Here is an 18,623-nt window from a genome sequence, read left to right on the forward strand (position 1 = left end):
CATTTCATTTTCATTTCCACATTTTAAGAGATTACATGTTATACTGGCATACTTGCTTGGGAAAATAACTTGCTCTTGAGGTAAGTGTCCAGGTATAAATCAGTTTGACATATTCTGTCTCCATGGTTAGGAATGGCATTGAAAGGAAGGTAACATAATTTTGAAGTTAAAGAATAATATGGGCCACGGCAACTGAGACAGTAATGAGTAAAAATTGCTATTCATTGTGCAAACTTGAATATAAATGGAGCTATATCTGAGAAAAGAATCTGAGAAAAGAGGTAAAATCCAGCATCAGTTCATATTTGTTCTTTGAGATCTGATTTTGTCCACAGAAAATGAAGAACATAAACTGTGAATGCATTTTTCTGGTGCTCAGTTTTTCAGCTGTTGACAATTCTAGGTTTTTACCTGTTAATAGACTGTGTCAAGTATATATTTAAATACATGTAATTGGAGATCAGGAAGATTCCTTTTAATCTTTCTTACCTTCATTGCCAAGTGTAATGCTTCAGTGTTAGAGACATGCATATTGCTGTTGAAATCAGCAGAGTAGAAAGAATCAAACCAAGGAGACACCACTCTTCACATCCCAGGATGTTCTGCTTTATTAAAAGAGAATCTTGGAGAAGCAGGTTTAACTGAGAATTGACAGTGCTGTAGCAAAACTGCCAAAACCTTTACTTTTACACAACATTTAACATGACCATTTTTTACTGTATGGTAGAGGAGCTGATATCTGAGATTGAATACTACCACAGCACCAAAAGTTGGGTAGGAATACTAAGCTGTGTGTACTTCTTCCATTTTCAGATTGCCATGCTGTCATGGCAATCTTTCTTATCTTTCTTATCCTCAGTCCAATTCTCTCTGACCATATTCTTCCAGATATTCCTCAGGTGGAGGGTTTAGTATACAACACAAGCTTACTTACTTCAAGTGACTTGAATTTACCCACTATTTTGATTTATCAGAGTGGTAGAGCAATGAATTGAAATCAGAGCAAAAGTATAAATTACACAAAGCAGCGTAGCAACTGCAATATACAGCTGAATCACAATACAATGTAAATTTCATTACAAATCTCTAAAATATTGTCACCAACAAGATGTTGCACATCCCCAATTGGCAGGAAGGAGTGAGTTAATACCAACTTGACTCTAGTACTTTTCTCAAAGTTTTTTTCTTTTTTTTTTTTTGTTCTGTTTGATTTTCATACTTTTATGCTGGGCTGAGCCATGTATATTTTCCTATACTGGTCTGACTAACTCAGGAAGACATGTTTGCATTCCTTTCATTAATTCAGGGACAAACAGTTACACAGCCAGTTGATTTTCTCAGCTGATGTAGCTGAGACATAATAAATAATAAACACTGCCCTCAGGCTCCCTGAGTGTTAGGAGTTTTCCTTTGTACTAGCTGTGGTCAGTCATGCTGTATGTTCTTCCCTGAACTTTATAAGGACATTGCCCTTGCCCATCTCCTCAAAGCCATCTTCCACTGTAGTGGTTCACTGGTTCAACATATTTTTTCTCAAACTCCAGGTGCAACAGACCCTGACCTCCTTCACTTCCAGCACAGAGGTTTCCATCTTCTTCCAGCTGCTGTCTTTACTATCAGGTCACAAACACCTGTTACAATAGTTTTGTCCAGTAATGAGTAAGTGAATTCATATTGTGAGCAACTGAAGTAAACAGCAAACCAGATCTGGGATCTTGAAATTAGTAGAATTAGGCTCCCTCCTTTTTCAGGTATCTATTGTACAGCATTTAGCACAATGCAGCTAGAGTGACTGAAATCTTTGATCTGATCCCTAATCAGAAATAACAACGTTGAAATTATCAAGTGTAAAAATAAAAAATAAGAGTCTCTTTAAGCTTTTCCAGTTGGGGCAAATTGTTGATTTCATACATTGCAGCTACGTTTGCCTGGAGTTCCAACTCTCACAGCTTCCCGCAAGCTTGTAGCAGGATCTGTGCAGGGAGAAAAAGCAATGGTAAATGTTGCATGAAACTATACCTGCTATCTGCTATTCCAGTATGCCACAGAATGCAGTGACCATCCACATCATCAGCATTTGATGCGTGCTTGGTGCAGTATCATTTTATAGGTGGGGGACTAAGTTTGCCTCCAGTCTCCCCATATACTCCCAGATGGACACAGAGGTTCGGGATTCATGCTTTTGTGTTGTTTAGTGGATAGGTGTCATGGAACATTATGCTGTCTCCTGTTACCAAGGAAACTTGGGATACAGATTTTAGAAACTGCCTAGGAAGGAATTAATGAGCAGTTAACTTAGTTTCAGATCTCGCTGAGCGAAACTATTTGTGTGAAAAATGAGAGTTCATCCACACCAAAAACCTTTAGCAAAACCTCGATTAAGGTTCTTTTTCAGGGTTACCTAACTGATTGTTTTGAAAAATATTCCCCTAAATTGTAGTATTTTATTTCATATTTTTCTAATACATTGAACCTTAGAAATGTTAAAACCAAAAATATTTTCACTGAAGGAAGCCTTTAAAAAAATAAGGCTGAGAAGAACCATGTTGTCTTCTAGTCCATTTCTTTACCGCAGGAGAGGAGCTGTTATAGCTGAACAGTTTTTGTCTGATGCTAGTCTAACCAGCTCTTGAAAATATAGATTCCTCCACTTGGTCACCTTAATTCCTTCTTTATGCTGTCAGTGATAGGTTTCTCTAATGTAAACCTCCGTTGCTGCATTTTATGCACATCACTTCCACCATATTCCCAATGGGTATGGAAGACAATTTATTACCATCTTTGCCAGAGTAGTCTTATATGTGTGACTTGTGCTCCTTTGTCTTCATTTTTCCATTCAAGAGAGAATAATTATCTCCAAATTTCCTTTGATTTCAATTCAGTCTATCCTCACAAAGTCACTATATACAAACTGCTACTCTTGGTGCAACCTTTGCTGAGAGCTGAGGGAATATTCTAGATTCCTTTTTGTGGAAAGGAAAAGCCAAGCATCCAGTCCAATAGGGTGCATTGCAAACCCAAAAAAAGAAAATTCAAGAAAGTTCCATAGCAGACTGAATTAATGGAGAACACTTTTCAAATATCCTGATTATGTCAGGATACCATTATCACAGGTAAATGTGATTCTTTCTGCTTCTTGTATCTACATTGAGTGGATTATTTTTATTTGCTCTTCATTTTTATTGTTACCTGCTTTCAGTTAGCATCTTCTTTTTGAAAACTCATTTGTACATCAGAGCATATAGTTATGTGGAAACATTATCCTTCATCATTACAGCTCAATTATAAGTGGGATGTTTGTTCTCGAACAAATCATATTGAAGAAAATATTACCAGGAGTTAAAACATAATTAAGTATATTTGCACTTGAGGTACATGTTCTACAGTCTCTCTTTTTGCAGAATAAAAGATGGCTTACTTTTCCAAATGTTGCTATTAATAATAGCTTTCTGAAGTTGCCTTTAAAAATAATGTTGTGAACTTTGCAGGAAGGAGTTTATAGCCAATTAAGAAAACCCCATAAGAAGTGAGTTATTTAATTTCAGCAACGTATAAAACAATGACAGGTTTGCAAACCACAGCTTTGTTTTCCTATGTAGATTCTGAGATGTGCACCACTGCAGGCATGGGTAGAAGCCTCTTACAGTTGGAGACAAATTCTTTCAACAGACTCCCTGGGTTATTAGAGAATCTCCAAGTCTATCTCATTATTCCCAAGACTTAAGCCCACTAGTCTGCTATGTGTTAATTACTACTGAGAACTAGTATTTTTCCACCCTGAATTGCACATGTAGGAGCACTGCTCTACACTTTTAGTTTGATGAAGAAAAGAATTTGTTCAGCTATTGCCAAGAAGACATTATCAGAGAAAGAACCCCTTTTTAGTTGTGCCAGCTTTAGTCAACACAAAATGACTAGTCCAAGTCAAGGAAAGCAAAGTTTTCTAGTCCTTTTCAAGTTCCTGTCCTTGCCATGCCATAAATCAGTGACAAACAGTATCACCTTCACCCAAAAGGAGCATGGTCTGCTCAACCAGGATGCACAAAGGTATAAAATATCCACACCGATCCTCTTCAAAAGGAAGGAATAGACCCTAGAGCTGTAGTACAGCAGGAATGTTGTTCTTTCCTTGAATTCTGTCTGCCATATGTAGTAGGGTATGGCTTACTAGAAGAAAATTATTAAATGGGCACTTGACAATCATGGAAGCTCTTCAGAATATTCTGATATCTGCTTGAGTTGTACTGATACTCAAGCACAGTTTAACAACCTAAAAGAAATTACAGTTTTAAAAAGAGAAGTGGATAATTTTCTGAAATACAGGGAGAAAAAAAAGAGATTGGGAAAATATCACGGAAGCTCAGAAAGCCCTGTCTGTCTGTTTGGCAAAACTTATGTGACTGGAGTTTATTACTCATATTCTTGAAGGTCTGCACTGCCCAGGGATTTCTGGTTCACTTGCTTCTTCTTGAACTGGCACACATCACCTGTTTAAAGCAGCTATTGGAAAGCAAACCAAACCTGTGACATTTAGCAGCAATAAGAATTTGTTCTCATGGTGGGAGGAACTAGACAAAAAAATGCCTTTTCCTTAGTCAGTCATATGGGACCCACACCCTTCTCCATTGCTCAATCTGAGAGCCCTTTTTTTCCCAAGAATGTCATTTGAACTAAGTTTCTTTTCAATTCAGAAGCAAGAAAAATAAAAATTGAATCAAATGTGAGAAACATAATTTTCACATTAACTGCACTGTCCATTGCTGACTATTAAGCATCAGTTTAATTTTCATTGGTCAATGAAACTGAGAGACTGTGCAGAATAAAATTAGCTGGCTGTGTTCCAGTAGCAATGTCCTTTCACTTTATATCTGTATATGCTAAGGCAGAATGCAAGTTTATACTGTGTAAATATTTATTTCATTCAAGTTATGGTCTGATCTATAAATTAGTGAATATATCTTTTCACCTCTGTTTTGTAGTCAACTTGTGTACTGTTTTACACTGTGAACATACTCCATTGGTCATTTTTCTACTGAATTAAAATTAAAATAATCTGCAATCATTTATCCACATAACCTGCTGACCCATTCTAAAGAGAAAGTATGCAGCAAGGCTTTCTTGGTAAATTGGGATCATCTCTGACAGGACCCTCTGTACTTTGCATGCATTTGGGTTGTAGTCTCATAGAGGTCTATGACACCATGTATTACTGTTTAAACTGCTCATAGTTTCAATTAAACAAGGTTTCATCCATTTTGTCAACTGCAGTTATATCTTATTCTTGGTTATTTTTTACACAGTTCCCTGTGAATAAAGAATGAAGTGGTATCAGCAGTTTTCATACGCACGTACTTTACTTTTTGTGGACACCCATTTTTCCCATTTCTTAAAGTTCCCATAATAATATAAACATCTCAAAGTATTAGAGTGAAATACTCAGAGTATTAGGGTGCAATGGAAAGAACTAAAGTTATGAAACATCCCCTAAAATTAAAGAACTAATAGTTTTTTTTGAGCCCTGAAGATACGTACATTAACCTCTGAGGAGAAGATCAGTCTTTCCCTCTGAAGTTGAGAGAAAACCTTTCTTCATCTTTAAAAACTGAATGGTGCCCTTCACCATAATATTCTGAAATGCATACATGTATATTGTTAGTGCTATGTGGCTAGCTTGCATTCCTGATTTGTGCATTTTTTGTACTGCTCAGTAAATTTAAGGCAAACTAACCTGTTTAGAGCCTCCAGTGTAAAAAATATATAATTATTTACATTCCACATTTGCATTAATTGCTAACAAACAAACTGTTCTTTTAGTAGAAGGTCAGGCTAATGGTGAAACTAGTTAGGTATCTAATTGTGCATATCATTTTGCAGATACACTTCAGCAGCATAGTATAGTCTAAATATATATCATTTATCTCTGTGTAAATTCTTAAACCATTGTGAAAATATTGCTGTGTAATGATTTAATTCACTATAATTATTATGTGTCTATTTACAATCTTGTTTTGTCTGCATCTAATGTATAAAGACACAAATTCAAAGTAAAATGGAATGAAAGAAGATAATCTTTTCATGGCTCCCAAGTTGGCACCTCTTCCAGTAAATAAATAAATAAATAACACAAAGTAGTGACAACATTTTATTTTTTATGTAAGTAGCAAGAAAAACTCAAAACTCATATTCAGTTCCTTGTATCTGCACCTGCAATCTACACTTGGGGAACCCTAGTGACTTCTATAAACATTGGTTAGCAGGTGAAAGCATTTAAAAGTCTTGAAAAAGCAACAGAAATCTGGCAGTCACCCTGTCCCATGATGTGTGAGTGAAAACATTATTAAGGTTATTTTCTTAATGAAAGAAACAGTTTCAGTGTTCACTGTACATACCAACAGTAAACCAATTTAAAAATTTCATGACTATCAAGAATGACTACTCGCAGAAAGAGGAAATTCTGGAAGAGAGAAAAGAAAACCTTGGTTCAATTTGGAAAACACATAATGATAATAGCAATAATAATGTTGGAGAGACTTGAGTCTCATTCCTCTTTCCTCTTAATAAATTCTTATCCTGGAGCAGATTTTCATGATAGCAAAAAAAAATAAACAGGTAATTTTTCTGCCTACAATAACCTTAAACTTGATGCAGAGGCAGAAAGGAAACAAAGGAATCAAGTGTCTAAGTGACCTCTGAAATAAAAAGTCTTAAAAGCAAAGTTACAGTGCATTGCACTGGAGGTAATAGCAGCAAAATCTCTTTTTGGTTGGTTGGTTTGTTTGTTTGTTTGTTTAGCAATTCCATTAAGTGCTAGTCAAACACTTGCCTGTCCAATTGATCTGTGTTTTTCTCATCTTTGTGCTTATCGTACCAAGCTACCAGTTGTCAAAGCCAGCAAAAGCACAAGGCTCTTAGTGGAAAACACTTGCTCCAGAACAAGAAGGGTGGGAATGAAGAAAGCCAAGTCAAGCTTCAGGGATTTATTCTGGTAGTGGCTTGTGGCAGTGTATGAGTTTAATAGAAGCTTAACTGAACCCTTCTTGAGGAAAGAAAGGAAATTCTGGTGAAAGCCTGGAACTGTAAGAGGTTATCAGGGACACAAATTTAGTTGAGGAAATGTTATGCCACAAACCTTGCTCATTACTAACAACATGAAACACAGAACATGCTGCAGGATGAACCAAAGTAGTATTCTCTCTACTGATTTTATTCAGTCTGAGTGGCTTTGTACCTATCAGAGCTGATCCCTCCTAAATGAACAGTGCCACAGGTGTTGTGTGCTGTTCGTAGCTTTCCAGAAAAGGAGGGGTTACCATACGTGCAGAATAATATTTGGAAAAGAATTATGCTCCCAGCAGTCAGCAGGTTATCTTTACACTAAGAATACTTTTACCAATAATGATATCCCTAGGACCAAGAGTCATTTGTTGTCCTAAAAACTGGAGATTATAGGTACTTCTGCCGCAAGAAAGCTCCTTCCCCAGGCAGGCACACAGATACAGGAAAGGCATAATAGCACGGTGATAAAAATCTTGAGGTGATACAATGGAATGAGGAAGTTAGAACAGTTTGTCTTAGTTCTGTCATCCAACAATACTTCATAACCCAAAGGACATGGTTTTAATCAGTGGGTCTGAAATGTAAATGAAGCAAATTCTGACAGCCTTTGATCAAAGGCAAAGAGAAGGATGGAAAGCTTCTCAGATAAGTCTCTAAGGGAGCAGTCAGAGTTAGTCAGATAAACAGAACAAAAGTAAAATATATTCACACCCCAAATTTGACTAAATTTAGCTTTGACAAAAGAACCCAGAGGTAGCCTTAAGCCAATGTAATTAACTGGTTAAGAAAGTAGCAGTGGGCTAATACTTTTTGGTGGCAGACTTTCTGCCCACTGAGAACCTGTCTGATAAGGTGTGGGCTACAGAGATGACACCATCAAAGGGATTTTGAACCCTTTGATGGGTGCCGAGAGACACAGTTTCTAAATGGGTATTCAGTTACTTACTGATTGGTAATTCAGAAGAATCAGGTTAATACTTCCAGCTCTGAAAACTCTGAATTAGAGATGGCTGACTTAAGATTCATTAAAAAAGCAATCAGCTGGAGTCAGACTTTGGAGCTCTTTGGTTTTTGCGGAAAGGAAGAAAAGACGTGTTAAGATGTAAGTCCCATAACAGTTTTCTTTCCAGCAATGGACAGCAATTCATTACTACCATTAAGTGCCAGACTAAATACACGTCAGAATCTCATGCTGATGGATAGCGTCCCAAAAAATTATCCGTTTCCTTTGTTAAAAACAAAACAAGCACAAGAGCTTGTGTTATTTCATTCATTTTGAACAATCTACTGTGGGAAATAGATGTGATTGAATTGGTTGCATAATGATCACAGTCATTGCTCCATTTTTAAACTGTAAGTTTGGAAAAAAAGTAGACTTCACTTAGCCTTTAACTGACATACAGTACTGAAATGTCATCAGTTTCTAAGTAACTGATTTAAATATTATTGTAAGCTTGTAAACAGGACATTTTATACACTGTATTTTTTGGAAGTCACTGTTAGAATCACCTGGTCTTGTTACAGAGCATATTCTGTATGTACTAGCTCTGGTCAGGCATTTTCCAAGTTAAAAGAACATTTTCCAAGTGAGACCATTGCAGAGACTGGGTGTGATTTCAAAATGTTCAGGAGGGCTGTGTGGAGGATTTTCACAAAAATCACTCAGATAGCCTTCAAAAGCTTTCAACAGCCTGCTAAACTGGCAAATAGGCTGCAGAGGTGGGTGTCTGAGGATTTTCAGGTTTCTCTTGGGCCCAGTAGCCAGGCCACTGAAAATCAAGGGCTTCCTTCAGCTCCTTGACTTCCTTACACCTGCTTAGACAACTAGCAGCACAAGAAACCTTAGGAGGTGAAAGCTGATAAATGATTTTTCTTAGTTTCCTTGCTGGCTATCAGTGAGCTGTAGAAATAAAACCTGACCAGAGTCTCCTGGTCAGATTAACAGAAACATAGTGGCATTCTCTGTCCCAGGTCTTCGGTGGGCAGCAGGGAAACCAAGCTGAATTATACAGCACTTTTAATCAACAGCTGCCAGGACAGGGTTTTGCCATCTGGCAGGCAAAGACTGCAGGATGCTTATATGATTTGGGGAACTTCAAATTTCGGTCTTTCTCAACCAAAATACATTTTCATTAAGATTTTTAGGGGCTTAAATTTTTGGTCTTAATCCGGGACAATTTTTTTTTTTTTTTTTTTTTTTTTGAGATTAATTTATTATGTGGAAAATTGACCACTATTTATAAATTTAACCCCTGTGTATCCATCATTCAGAAGTAACATCATTCCTAGGAATCCTCACAGTTAAGAACAGGTCTACACATTGCTTCATAATTCACTCATCAGTCCTAAACATGTCTTTAATTTAAGAAATGATTTATTTTTTATGGTCATATCACAACAATCACCCCAATGTCACAACATTTGTTTTCGTGAAAAGTTACTAAGGGTGTTTCTTTGATTTTGTGTGTTGTGGGTCTCGTCCATCCTTCTTCCCCCCAACTGTACTGTTGTGTCTTTGAAAATACAGTAAATCTTAAATTATTTTGATAACACTTGGGAGAATATATAGTGACTCACTTAACTAATTATGAAACATTTCTTTCAGGATAAAAGAGGTATGGAAAATACATTATTAATATTTCTCCAATATTCATTAATGAATCTTCCAGTATACATTTAATAATAAATGGGCATTTACTGAGAGAAGTTCACTTCTAGTTTTAGAAAAAAATGTTCATAAGAGAAAAGTAATAATGTATCTGCTAACATCACTTTCTTTATGTTAGAAAAATTCTTTTGCATTGTTCCTTAGTATTAGAACACTGCATATTTCAGAAAGTGAGAGTGTCTGTGAAGCAATACAAATAGGGTACTCTTGACATTAAAATAGGTTGCAGATCTGTAGACAAATCAAAAGAACTGTCTCTGAATTCCAAATTTTGTGCCCCAATCCTGGGGACAGGGGAAAGTCCCTCACTGACTTTAGTAATCATTAGATTTTGGCTTAATGCCCACTTCAAGGATTTGAGCACTCAGAATTGTAAAAATAATATAAAGCATATCTACCTTTACAATATTATTTCACTGATCTTTAAAATGATTTCAGATGGGCCTGTTTTTTCAAAATTTGGAATACCCACGCTGAAAGTAATGAAAGTTATAGGAACATATTCTACATAAATATATAAATGTATTAACATATAAACATAGAGCCTACCCTGCAGTAAGAATATTCTTAATTTCTGTGTAGCTAATGGAACTCAAAATACACCGTTTTGCAGGTTCATAAATGCATTCAAGGTCAAGTGCAACATTTTAGTCATCAAATAAATATAAGTACTGAAGATACTTCTATCTTCTGCCTTGAAAAAAAAAATCATCACTGGATTCAATTTTAAGAGAACAAGCATGATGTGATTTAAACTGTCTGGCTCAGAGTCTTCAGATTACCTTTCTTCTACTCTGGACAATAATTTTTCCATGGCAGCTGGATCATAAACTATATATTTTTCCTTTTGTATTTTACTCCCCATTTACTTGAGTACTTCATAACTCACTCTATATTTGTCTTGTGGAAGGCACATGTCATCAACATGCTAGAGATCACACTTGGGAATAGCGCATATATATTTCATGTGGCTATCTAAAATACACAACTCTCAAGCTCGCTGTGCTTTTTTCATGTTTTATAAATTCGCTAATCATGGCGTAAATACTTTTGCATACTACTAAGGTACTGGATTTTCCTTTGGACAGTCTGCTGTCTGTCTTCTACAGAGAGAATATAGAGAATATATGTTTGATATTATTTTAGGCTTAAATTTTTCTTTCTGCTTCAATCAACATTTTTAAGAAGACCAATACCTTTTCTAGAATAGATATTCAGAAAACTAGATAATAATTATATTATTAAAAAAAAAAAAAAAAAAAAAAAATCCATCTGAATTAAAGAAGAAAGTCACAGCTGGAGAAAGCTTGCAGACCAATTTTGGATCCAGGCGTGTTTCAGGTAAAAGAAGCTCAGAGTTGCCATGAATTTCAGTGAGCTGAAATGGGCAAAACGAGATGACAAAAGCTATGGTGTAAGTTACAGAGCCATGTAGTAGCTCATATGTCAGTCTTTAGGAACAGACCTATGTAGAGGTTGACTGCAGCTGTGTCTTACCAGGAGAGTAGCTCTGGAGACTCCACTTGCAGGGTGATATAGATACAGCCAGGCAGGACATTTCTTCCTGTAAAGAAAAAAGCTTACAGAGAAAATAAGAGTCCATCCTGAAAGCAATAAGACTATCTGAATGCTCAAGGTCAATTGGGTAACCAGCACTGCCTAGTTTCCAGAATATATGAACAATTTGGCATGAGTAGAAACTACATCTACTCCTTTGTAGCCTTTGTCCTAGAGGAGCTCAGTATATATGGTAACATCATTTATCACTGCTTCCTACAACTCCAAACAACTCTGGAGATCTGAAGACAAATCAAACAAACTGTCTCTGAATCCCGACTGTTGTGCCCCAATCCTGGGGGCAGTGGAAAGTTTGACTGCAGTTTTGTGTTCATTTACAATATGTTGGCTTTAACTTATTTAAAACTAAACGTCAGAGCTAGAAGAAATAAAAAAATAAAATAAAATAAAATATAGGCAAATAGGCTCAGATTAAACTGGGGGATTTATTCCCTGATTTTATGTTGTAGAGAGTTAAGAGCAGTAAACAGGAGTGAGTTAAAAATAATAGTAATAAAAATTAAAATCTCTACCATAAAGCAGATTTGCTTTTTTATTTATTTATTTATTTTTAAATACCGTTTGAGAACAGCTATTTGGTTAGTAAGAATGGTGGATGTAACTGATTCTTTTCAGCTCTAACTTTCATTAAACTTCATATTCATTTGCATGATTGGAGTATCAAACTCTATTCCAAAAATCCTTGGGGGAGGCCCTGCAAATACTTTCTAAAGTATCTACGAAAGAAAAGCAAGGGTATTATTAGCAATGTTAAATTCTCTATATAGGCTATCATATCTCCAGAGGAAAATTTTCAGTGTGGTACCTCAAGAAAAGCTGAAAGTCAACACTGTGTTATTAGGATCACAAAAATTTGAGATAATGAAAAATTTCAGTGTAGAAATTGTTTTCTCATATTTTCAGGATGTGTTTAACTTTTTAATTGAGCACAATTTCCAGCTGTCATCCTCAGCATTCCTCCATTCTCAGCTGTTGTCTCATAAATGGCTAGAGAATGCTCTTTCACTATTTAGTACTAATTAATTTTGTTAATTAAATGTCACCCTGCTTTTTTCCTTATTAGAGTTTTTGTACCAAAATGGTTCCCAGGACATTGCTGCTAAAATCACTAAAGATTAAAAAGAAAGGATCGAAATTGAATGTGCAAGCACTAGAGAATTCATTAAATGCATTGTAAGACTTGCAAATGCCTCTTGACAAGCAGGGTGGGAAGTATAAGACACTTTCCTCCAAGAGTCAGTTAATAGGCTAGCCAGTTATGTCAAATGTTTTGGTGATGAGCAATTTTCATTGCTCATCACCAAAAAAAATCATGAAGAAAATGAGAAAGATAAGCTTTGTCTTCCTCCAATTTGTTGGCTGCTCACCCATCCCTTAAAAAAAGTTTTGTATTCCTGTTTGGGGGCATGCCGATGTGTGTAAGTAGGAGCTGGCAAGTCACCACGTTTAGATGATCACTGCTTTTTGATCCCCTACGTAGCCTATGGCACAGTGTACCGCATATGTTAATAATGCTCCTTTGTAGCACTGGAGGGTTTCACTATTTTTTGCTGGCATGATACCCAAGTACGGACCAATTGTATTAACACAGAAAACTGCCAGTAAGGAATGTAGTCCAGGATATTATCAGGAGAAACATGCAATCCTTATTGATTTCTTGACACTAGCATTAATAACAGAGGCAAGGTTTCCTATAAGTCTCTCAGGTTTCAGTCAGCACATGCAGTCTGTTCTTCTTATTGCCATTCATCCTTCTCAAAGACTTTGGGGGGAGCAGGGAGAGAGAGGGTAAATGCACCCCGTTGTGTTTGAACAGACCCCTTCTGCTTAGGTTTTCTCAGCTGCCCAGGCATGTGACTGGGAAATGCTGCATGCTCTGTGCCAGGCACTGACCCAGGAGAAACATCTGCTGGGCTTGGGTACAGGTTCATACGATGCCGGAATGAAGCCCCAGATTTCTATCCACTTTCATGTGTACTGAATGTAGGTATTGGTGCAGAATGGTTTTCTCAATCCCTTTCATTTGTGTATATGCTTGAAAAGCACAGGGAGGACCTGGTTTGTCATAGAAATTACCACACGTAGTGATAAGCTAAACCTGTGCTACTTACCCAGATATCATGTTCAGCCTGTGCTCACCATTTCCAGGCAGCATCTGGAAATGTTCAAAAAAGGTTATACAGTGAACGCAATTGGGGTTTGTATAGCTGAGCTCTCTAAAACATTGTAATTCAACATTAATCCCACATAGAGCCTCTCTTGCTATCCAAAGCCTCTTTTTCTCCTCCCACCCTCACATAGATCAAGATCTCACGTGGAAGAAAAATCTATCTTGCAAATACAGTAGAGGTCAACCCATGTCCTTTCCAAGACAGGATACAATTTAGATTTGCTTCATGAACTTTGTAAAATTTAAATATGCATGTACAGAGACAGTCTTGTGACTGCTAATCATGTTGTGTTAGTTTATTAGCTATTTTAGTTAGAGTATTATTTAATAAAGCACATGCAAGACTTCTCTTGTCTGTTTCTTTAAGAGTAAAAATCTCTCAGTTATTATTTAGGGAACATAGACACAGAGACAGAGCAATGAGAGTGTTTTCTGATACCAGTGAGAAGCCAAGGCAAATAGAAAAGACAATAAATCCTCAATAAAGCTGCAATATAAAATATATAGAGTAAGGAATATATACATGTGTGTGTGGATCTTAAGTAAAAAAGCCTAAATCCGGGAGTATGGTAGATTTATCAAATAGATCCTTTCAAATGGCTTCAACATTCAGTCTTTTAATTATTGTCTAGTAAATATCCACTGGTCTTGAAGCTGCTTTCAATGCCAACATGCACACTTACATAGGGCAATCCAAAGTTTTCACAGTTTAATGACTGGTTTTGGTTAATTAAGAAGTTAATACAGGTCAGCCACTACTATCCAATTTATCTCCTTGCTATTCTAATGCAACGTGGGAGGCATTTGTTTTGCAGGTTTTAATTTGTTTTAATACCCTTAAGAGATGCTGAAACTGGTCTCTGTCAAATGTCCAAATTCAGCAATCGGAGCCAGCCCCTAAGTTTCTTCACATGTTTTACAAAAGTGTACTTCAGCAAAGATCTCTTACTTTGGTTAAATCTTAAGGAATTCAAGCAGTCTGTGGGCAGAAATATATCGAGCTGATCTGTTTTGTAAATATTTCAAAATAATAAATGTCTGTAAATACTTCAAAATAATGAATGTCTTCCCAGAGTTTTGGACAGCTTATCCACAAACAAACAAACATTTTTTTCAAACAGGTTCTTTACAGTTAAGACTTCAGCCAGCTCTGGAGATGTGGCAGTATTATAATGGTTGTCAGGAGAGCAAAAACAATTCTGAAAAGTTTCAAGAAGACAGTAATGTGGCATGAATTAAATATATGAGGAAAAAAAAAAAAAAAAGTATAGAACAAATTTAAAAATAATAATAAATGAATGAAGTAATAACAACTATAAATATGTTGGCAACCCTAACAGAAATGGAGGATAAAAACTGTCCAATGAAATCATAAAACAGCTGGTTAATGTATACATATTACTGGATCTCAGTTATGCTTTTCACAGCATAATAATGAGGAAAAAAAAATAAACTTGTATCTGGCCTAGAGTTACAACATCATTGGGAAGTTGCTTAAAAATAAACTAAAGAATGTGTACTATTAAAATAATCTGCACCACCAAAAGTGCACAGTCGATTGTATAGTAATAATAATACCCTTTATCCCTGACATTAACATGCTGAGAATATTGAACAACACTATGTCCAAACAGCTCGCGTGGGAAACTAATCCATGAATGCAGGTGTTTGAGATGAACTGGTTTCTAGACACAGGAGAAAATTAGGTTGCCTGTGTGGATGGACAACAGGAGTATTATAACCTGCTCCTGGTAACAGGCTGTCATCAATTACCTCTCTCCTGTACAGGTCAACGGGGGAGCAGAGAAGTCAAAGACATCGCTGTAGCAAGCAAGATCTAAACCTCAATCATGTCATTGATCCACCCTCAAATGCCCTTTCCTGCGAGTTCCTCGTGGCAAGGTAAATACAGTTATTTTTTCTGACTTCTCACTGTTAGATCTTACACACAGTCTCACAGAAGTATAGTCAGCATCTCTGGTGTAGTATATGCTGTACCTATTCTATTGACTTGCATTCAGCAAGTTTAAGTCAATTCCAATCATTTTCCAACTGAAGTGCCAGGGAGCATTTGGTGCTGTACAGCATAATGCCAATCTAAAGAGGACTGTTACAGGAGATAAACTTGTAGGAACATCATAGTAACTGAGAGTACAGAAATAAAAGGAAAATGAAAGCAAGATTGAAGGTTAAAATATAAACATCAGGAAATCATTTCAGAGCTTACCGGAGAATGGCCAAAATGAAGAAACCTGAAACAGACAAAAAAAAAAAAAAATAATATGTTGGGGTTGTAGAGAGGATGTGGGAAAATATTACACGCCTTATGGTCATGTCTGAAAACACAGTCTTTCTGTCTGTGGAGATATGAGTAAAAAATGAAACATGAACCCCTTGGGTTGTGACATTCCTATGCAGCCAAAAATTGAAGGATTTGAGGGATCTTGTAAATTGAGCAGAGCACTGAAAAAAATCATTTTAACAGCTTCTGCAAATAACAAATTTTTAATACGAAAAATGGGACTTGGTTATAAAACTTCTATGTCTGAAAATTAGGTATACTCTGAGGAGAGGTTAGTGGATCTAAAAAGACAAAACAGAAATTAGGGTTTAAATTAGAATAATTAAAAAAAAAAAAGTACATAAATGATCAATGATCCATTGATTATACAATCATTTTTAGAAAGGTTAAAACTTCCCAAATCCAGGTGACAAAAGGGATTTTTTTCAAAGGTAGCACTCTCACATATATGTAACAAGTCTGTAAGTTAAGTTAGCCACATGCACGGCACTACCAAATCTAAATGACACTGCGTGGTTAATGGTTTGAAAACTGGTAGTAAAAATTTAGAGATGGGTAGCTGTAGTTGAGGTGTAGGACAGGATCCATACAGGGATAGTGAAAAATGGATGCCTCAGTACATGGGAGGCTAGTTTTGAAATGGGAGAAGAGATAGAGAGCTCCCATATCAGAGCTACCTGACCTGAGCACTCAAGCGTATTGCAATACAGGGGAAAAAGATCTGTGGGCAAAAGGTTTTGATTATTTGGCTCTAACACAAGTGGCCCAGGAGCAGAGAGATTGTTTTGCCACGCAACACTGGCCTTGCAGTCTTCTCTTTAATATCCCTGGTAATTCCATACAGGCAGAGTTAGAGCATTTCCTTGTGAACACGATCCCATTACCTTGTTTCGTCTGCGTACATCATGTTTCATCTGCTTACAAGTGCAGTCATTTGGAGGGGTTCACAAAATCTAAATACAAGTTCAGACAACAACATGGTTTGCAATCAGAGATTATTTTCTAAGTTAAAAGAAATAACTGAAATCCCATCATTAAACAATAATAATAATAATAATAATAATAATAATAATAATAATAATAATAATAATAATAATAATAATAATAATAATAATAATGTAAAAGTCCAAAACAAATGTGGAGTAATGTATCGATTCCAAGCATTGTACACTTCTCAGATGCAAACTACTTGATCTAAATAGCTTTGAGTGACATTCAGAGTCATAGATCTTTGAAGAAGAGCTTGCTCTCCATTTCACTGACTTGTATGCAAAATTTGACAAGAAAGGCATGCTAAACTAATATTTTGAGGATGATTTACAATTTTAGGTTTAAATTTACCGTATAAATCTGTAAGTTTCTGGTGATATTGGTGAGATTTTTGTACTGTCTGGTTTCTCATAGATAGTGTCCTTGTTTTTCTAAAGCCTGCAATTCACATGACATACCTATCACTGCATGACATATTTGTTTCTTTGAATGAAGGGAATGCAGTTGGTTGCATAAAGAGAAAGTTTGGTGAATTTCTACATTTTTTTTCTGTTATGTTATGCTATAGTGCTGAAATTTTAATATATTGTTTTGCCTCCAAACATACCTTTAATGTTTCCTTTATTTTATACAACACTTACTGCTCCTGTAAACATACATATCTGAATATATATAAGATGACTGGTAATATCTGTGTGCATTAAGTGTGTCATATATAGCAATTTCTGTACTGAAGTTTATATTTAGAAATGTAGTCTTCTAGAAGGATTTCCAGAAAAAAAGAAAAAAAGAAAAAAAAAAAAAAAAAAGAGAACCAAGCACAGCTAGGGTTATTCATGGTGGAAGGTATTGGTGTTTGAAATTTTAAGCTTATGCAAAAGTAAAACATGTTTAATGGGGTCTGTCTCTAAGACTAAAGAACCGCTTTGGTGCAGCACAGTTCTGCACGTAAAACAGAGGTAAGGTGTGAAATGAGAACAAAAAATAAACTCATGAAAAATGAGACAGTTGAACTCTACCATGTTTTGTAAAGCTTGCAATCCATTGTCTTTGGTTTTAACATATTTAGAACAGTTTGGTTAACATTCTTTAGGAGGGAAGCAAAACTGAAATGTTGACATAGCAGCTGGAATATTTACATGTAGATACAAAAGTAGGGATGAACATGTCTGTATTCTCACGTTCATTCACAAAATGTAGGTGTTTAGTTTCATTTTATGTTTGTTTTTGTTTTGTTTTATGTATGTGAGGAAGAAGTGATATGAAGAAGATGAGAATTCTATGATAACCACAAAGTGCCTGTGCTTGAAGAGTTTCTTGTTCTGTTCTTTTTCTCCCTTAAGGAGAGAACCTTAATGGTTCCAGGGCACTGCTGTAGACTTCAGAAGCAGCATGCCCAGCTCTGCCACAGGCTGCTGCTCCAGCCCTGTGGCTTTTGAGGGATGCAGATTTGTGCCTTGCAAAACCATACATGCACACAGAAATACATGTACAGATATATACAGTACAGATAGAGATACACAGCACACCTGCATGTTTATAAATAATACCCCAAAAGGTCATTTTCTGGTCATTTGAATACTAAATCTAGTCTATCTGTATTTATTTCTACCTGTAAATATATTCTAAACATTTATCTATGTGAATATAAAGTCAGTAATTTTATTCTTCCTCCTCATTTTCAAAACAAATATTTTTAAACATATATCCTCTTACCTTCATTGGAATCGTAAGTATTATTTCAAAAAAATATTATACTTTGTTATGCAATCTACCAGTCTTTAATTAATGTATGTTTTAATATGTAGCAACAGAAAAACAAAACCTTGCTCAGAGGGACTGTGATTTGGATATTTTAG

This window comes from Aythya fuligula, chromosome 6, assembly GCF_009819795.1.
Source record: "Aythya fuligula isolate bAytFul2 chromosome 6, bAytFul2.pri, whole genome shotgun sequence".
Taxonomy (NCBI): domain Eukaryota; kingdom Metazoa; phylum Chordata; class Aves; order Anseriformes; family Anatidae; genus Aythya; species Aythya fuligula.